General features: G+C 45.1%; 1 long non-coding RNA gene across 1 annotated transcript in view; it reads left to right on the top strand.

Moving 5' to 3' along the window:
* The first annotated feature begins 271 nt into the window (after positions 1-271).
* LOC106806391 overlaps positions 272-5826 on the top strand; it is a 22060-nt gene continuing 16505 nt past the window's right edge. Inside the window, exon 1 of the long non-coding RNA XR_001393540.1 lies at positions 272-440. This is a non-coding gene — a long non-coding RNA (uncharacterized LOC106806391). The remainder of the gene's footprint in view (positions 441-5826) is intronic.

Below are 5826 nucleotides of genomic sequence, written 5' to 3'. Positions count from 1 at the left end.
TCCCGCTAATAACCAAATTCTGTTAAATACCAGCGAGGCAGTTAGTCGCGAAATTTCATAAGATGATCGAATGATAATTCCATGGCTTTTTTTTCTGTCGATTAAACGTGATTAGCGACGATGTCGGTCACTCAGATAATCGCTGCGAATCCACAGAAATAATATACGTATTTCTATATATTTCTATGACTGAATCTATGATTATAACGACCGACGCTTGTACGAAATTCATGCCACCATAACGATATCATGAGGGTGAAGTTACTTCCTAGTTCCTAGTTCCTCTTTTTTTCACAAAGAAGCGAAGTAAATCGCAACAATAAGTAACAGAACCGTAACAAACCAACGGCACCCCGTACACGCCAGGAAGTGGTGTGCACGCCATGAACGAGTTGTTCTACGTCTGTTACCATAGTGAACTACTCGCCTACTGCCTACTAGTTGCCTACTACAACGATATCTATGTCGATGTAAGGCGATGTAGATTATGATTACAGATTCATTATCACAGCACGAAGTCTAAGGTAAATGTGTTCTTGCTATAAGGGCGAGGAAACATAGACGTGGATACAGCGTATGCGTGCTACCTCTCTCTCTCTCTTGATCTCGCTCGCTAGCTCACGCGCTATCTATCTATCTATCTATCGATCGATCGATCGATCTATCTATCTATCTATCTATCTATCTATCTATCTGTCTATCTATCTATCTATCTATCTATCTATCTATCTATCTATCTATCCATATACTTATCCATCCATCCATCTATCTATTGATCTATCTATCGTAACCCCTCCCCCCCTCTCTCTCTCTCTCTCTCTCTCTCTCTCTGGATCCTAGTTGGGCTGACAGGTTTTTGCGCGAGGTAAGGCCTGGCAAGTTGGCGGTTAATAGCGTGGGGCTGTGATTAATAACTAGTTAGTGTCAAGTGGCTGTAATGTGAATCTTACACCAGAGGGCGCGCTGGATTTTATACTTTCCGCAGCGCCGCGCGCAGGTGTGACGCCATGGTACGAGCATGTTCAGTGCGAGTGTCTGATGCAATTGGGTGAGAATTGCCGGCGGACTACGGCTCGAAGCAAAAGTGCGGGCAAGTTATGAGATAGGGTCGTGTGGGTCGCAGTGTCTCGGCGGGTTGCACGAGGCGGCAAAAACCCGGGGTCTGCTTCGTGAGATTTCTTGGGACGCAGCGACGGTGGAGAGGTGTGCGGTGACTAAGTTGATGGCGGTGCGGAACGATACGCACAGTTCCAGGTCAGTCACGAATCTCATTACAGAGTAAAGCCATACAGTGAGATCTTTTCTCTTCTCTCTCATCTTCTCTCCTTCCCTTTCTGCCGTCTCTCTGACGTGCCTTCTCTGCTTCGTTATCGCTTTCTTGCTTCTCCGTGGATGCTCCTCTATCTTGTATCCTTCTCTCTTCGTTCTTTTCTCTTCTCTCTTCTCTGGCTGTCTCTTCTCCTCCGTCACCCTCTCCCTCTCTCTCTCATATCTCTCTCTGTGTGTGTGTGTAGTGTGTCGTGTGTGTGATGTGTGCTGTGTGAGTGTGTGTGTGTATTCTCTCTTCTCTTTGTGTGTGTGTGTGTGTGTGTGTCATCTTCTCTATCTTCCTCTGTAGTGTGTGTTTTTCGTGCGCTGGCGTCGGGCCTATATCAGCTTGCGCATGACAGGCCGAGCCGACGACGATGGCGACGAGCGATAAAAATACGATAAGGGTCGGGGTTCTTGTGGCCTTTTCGCGCGCTTATAACGCATTACGGCCTCGGCGCGGGAAATCGGAAAATTAAATTTTCATCGTGGCGCATTTGTTGCTGCATGACTGTGGGCGTTTGCGAGCGAAAATTATTCGGGAGAGTGAGAGTGGACGAGTAATTAACTATCTCTCTGTTGCGCTCGTGCTTGCTGAATATGATGTGATGTGATGATGCATGGCTGCTGTGGCTGTTGCTGCTGGCCGGCGCGGTGGATGTGGTTGGTGGTGCTGGATGATGACGCCTGCTGTGCTGTGATGATGATGGTAGTACTACTACTCCCTGATGCTTCGTGCTGATGATGATGATGATGATAGCTGATGCTACTCGCTGATATTGCTGGCTGCTGCTGCTGCTGATGATGATGAATGATGATGCTAACTGTGCTGCTGCTGGCTGCTGATGAATTGATGCTAGGATTGCGTTGCTGTGTTGTGGCTGCCGCGCCGTGCTGCTACTGTGGGCACTGCTGCTGGTGGCTGCTGTGATGGTGTTGGTGGCTATGTTTACGCCGTGGATACGCGTTTCGGTGTGTGCGCTTGTGTGTGTGCGTGCGGGGTGCGCGTGGCGTGGTGAGGGTGATGGTAATCCGAGTGAGATTCGCTTCATTTTCCCGGGTGAGCGACGTAGACGGTGATTCCTTACCTTCCCTGTATATACGCGTAATTGCGGCCTTTACTAGTTATTATATTGACGCTTTGGAACTACTATAGTTCTCCGACCGAAATCATCATAGCGAACCTCTGGCAGGTTAGATATGTTGCTGTGGGATGCGTGTTACGCAACTATAATAATTTTTACGGGTAGATAACAGTAAAAAGCAAAGAGGGGAGTCTGGATCGTCCCCGGGCGTTCTAATCAAATGAATCTTTTATATAGAGATTAACAAAAACATTGCATGATAAGCGTACTGCGATTTGTATAGCTTCTAGCCAGAGAGTAAGATAATTATATGGAGACTTATATTTCTACTCCTGGTACTATATACTACTTCTGCTGCTGGCTATGATCGCAGTTGTCCGGCACAGCCAAAGCAAGGTGGCGCATGGCGCGCGCCGGGGCGAGCTGCAGTAGTGGCTGTCAAACGCCGCGTACAGATGGCCTGTCACACTAATCTGATTTTGGAACTCGCGCGCAGGCGGCCTCGGCAGACTACGAATGCGGTTGTCATGCAGGTGACGCGAACGCGGGCATGGCTGGATGCAGTAAGGAGGTATGTACGTTAGAACATATCGTGCATACGCACTCCGCCTGCCTGCGTGCTGTTGAGTGAAGGGCGCCGAGAGTTGGAGTAAATTGCGGTGGTTGGCGCGTGCGGGGGGCGGTGAGAAAGCGTGAAAGAAGAGAGGCAGTCCAATCGCGTGACATGCTGGTCTTGTGCCGATGCATTTTATATTTGCTGCGGCTTGTCTTTCGCGTGAAGCTCTGTCGTCTGTCTGCGCATGCGCACGCGGTGACGTCGCAAATAGAGTACGTCAGACGCCGAATACTGATGCATCGGCGGTGTTCGAGCACGAATTTCGCGGGATGCGTATGTAGATTATGACTAAAAATAATATTTAGATCTAGTGGCCATAAAGGTTGCGCCCCTCGCGAACAGCAATGAGAACGATTATTGTTGGGCGCGTTTTCGCAGTATTTTTTCGGCCGCAACACGCACGAACGCGCTGTGGAAAACTTCAGCAAATTTCGCAAGACTTACTCGCCTGACACGACATTGGCATAAAATCATTCATTATCATAGTTATTTTATCGTGATATTTCATCTAGTTATTTCATGTTCATGTTCATATAATACTAGATTCATCTTACATAGTTATTTCATAGTTCATTCATTAATATAGTTATTTTAATGTGATTCTCATAGTTATATATCTAGTTCATTCACTTAATACTAGTTATTTCTATCGTGATTTATAGTTATTTCATAGTTTATTCTATTAATAATAGTTATTTATGTTAATTTCTTAGTTAATTTCATATTATTTATTAATACATAGTTATTTCATCGTGATTTATAGTTATTTCATATAGTTTTCTTATCGTATTATTTCATAGTTATTTCCAATAGTTTATGTGCATTATTCTATTATTTCATATATTATAATAATAGTGATTTATAAGTTTATTCAATTATCGAATAGATAATTTAATAAGTTATAATACATTAAATAGTAGTTATATTCATAGTTATTTATGAGTGGTCATTCATTAATCGATAGTTAAATTCTCATAGATTAGTTCATTAATTAAGTAGTTTTTCGATAGTTCTTCATTAATACATGTGATTTCATATGTTTCATTACATTATACGTAGTTATTTCATAGTTATTCATTAATAGACGTAGTTATATTCATAGTTATTTCTGTTCATCATCATTAATACGTAGTTATTTCATAGTCTATCATTAATAAGTAGTTATTTTCAATAGTTCATTCATTATACATACTTTAATGCATACCGTTGTGCGCGGGGCGGCGACGTGTGCGTTGCGGGAGAATGCGTGCGTGGAGAACATTTTATTGGGGGACTGGTGGCCGGGAATACGCGCGTTGTAAATGACAAAGCAAAAAAAGGTTAGGCATGGAATATGGAAGAACAAGGTGCGTGTGATGTGCTGCGATCGATAGTTGCGAGCAGCAAGGCGCGAGTGGAATTTTGTTTATATTACTGCGCAGCGCGGAATGAATACAACACCAACGATCAAAGGTAATTCACTCTCGGAGGAGAGAGGGCGCGATAGAGAGAGGGAGAGCAGAGAGCCGTAGAGACAGCGAGAGAGCGGAGAGGAGTGCGAGGAGAGAGGAAAAAGGGAGAGAGGGATTGAGGCGAGCGCGAGAGAGTAGAGAGAAGGGCGAGCGGAGACGGAGACCGGATTGGAGAGGCGGCGCGCTAGAGAGAGAGTGAGGGGAAAAAAAGAGAGAGGCGCGCGCGATGAAGAGAGATAGAGAGAGAGATAGGAGATAGGAGAGGAGAGAAGAGAGAGAGAGGAGAGAGAGAGCAGAGAGGCGAGAGAGAGAGAGCGAGAGAGAGGCGCGACGCGAAGAAGAGGAGGGCGGAGGAGAGCGGAGAGAGCGCGCGCGAGAGGAGAGAAGAGCGAGAGAGAGAGAGGCGAGCGAGAGGAGAGAGTGCGCGCGAGAGAAGAGAGAGCGCGCGAGAGAGAGAGGGGCGGAGAGAGAGAGCGCGCGGAGAGGAGAGCGCGCGAGGAGAGAGAGAGGAGGAAGAGGAGAGAGAGAGAAGAGAGAGAGAGAGAGAGCGCAAGGAGAGAGAGAGAAGGAGAGCGAGCGAGAGGAGTAGAGAGAGAGAGAAAGGAGAAAGAAGCGAGAGAGAGCAGGAGCGAGAAAAGTGTGGATTTCAGGCAAGCGGTAGAACGATCATCGTAATTCGTTGCGAGAATGTGAATTAATAGTGAGCAGATGACGCACCGAGCGCAGGTGGCGAGCGACCCACGGGTAGCAGCGTAAACGCGCTAGGTGGACGGTGGATAGGTCGGGGGTGAGATGCGAGAATCCGTCCGTGCGATAGTTAATACGTCATCCGTGATTCCGTTTTAGAAGCTTCGCCGTCGACACGCGTCGTTTATCTCTCTTCTCTCTTCTTCTCTATCTCTCTCTCTCTCTCGGTCTCTCTTTTCTCTCTCTCTCTTAATATATATATATATATATATTATATATATATTAGATAGAAGAGAAGAGGGGGAAGGGGAGGGAAGAAGGGAAAGAAGAGGAGGGGGAGAGAGGAGAAAGGAGAGAGTAGAGAGAGAGAGAGAGAGAGAGACAAGTCGAACATCACGATTCATAAAGCAACCATTTGAATCTATATATATATATATATTTCTATATATATAACTATTAATATAATCATCAGGGTTAATAATGACAATTTTACATATTTTGATATGACATGTTTGTCATTATTATCCTGATATATATATAATAGTATATATATATATTATTATTATATATGACGGGAGCAGAAGTTTGCAGTTTATTAGTGAAGTTGCCGCGTATCATATATATATATATAAATATATTATATATACGCGAGTCGGTGTGTGATGTTAAGTCGTACTAT

This window comes from Priapulus caudatus, unplaced genomic scaffold, assembly GCF_000485595.1.
Source record: "Priapulus caudatus unplaced genomic scaffold, Priapulus_caudatus-5.0.1 Scaffold157, whole genome shotgun sequence".
NCBI lineage: Eukaryota > Metazoa > Priapulida > Priapulimorpha > Priapulimorphida > Priapulidae > Priapulus > Priapulus caudatus.
The sequence above is the reverse complement of the archived record's forward strand: the minus strand, read 5'-3'. Positions and strand labels throughout refer to the sequence as shown.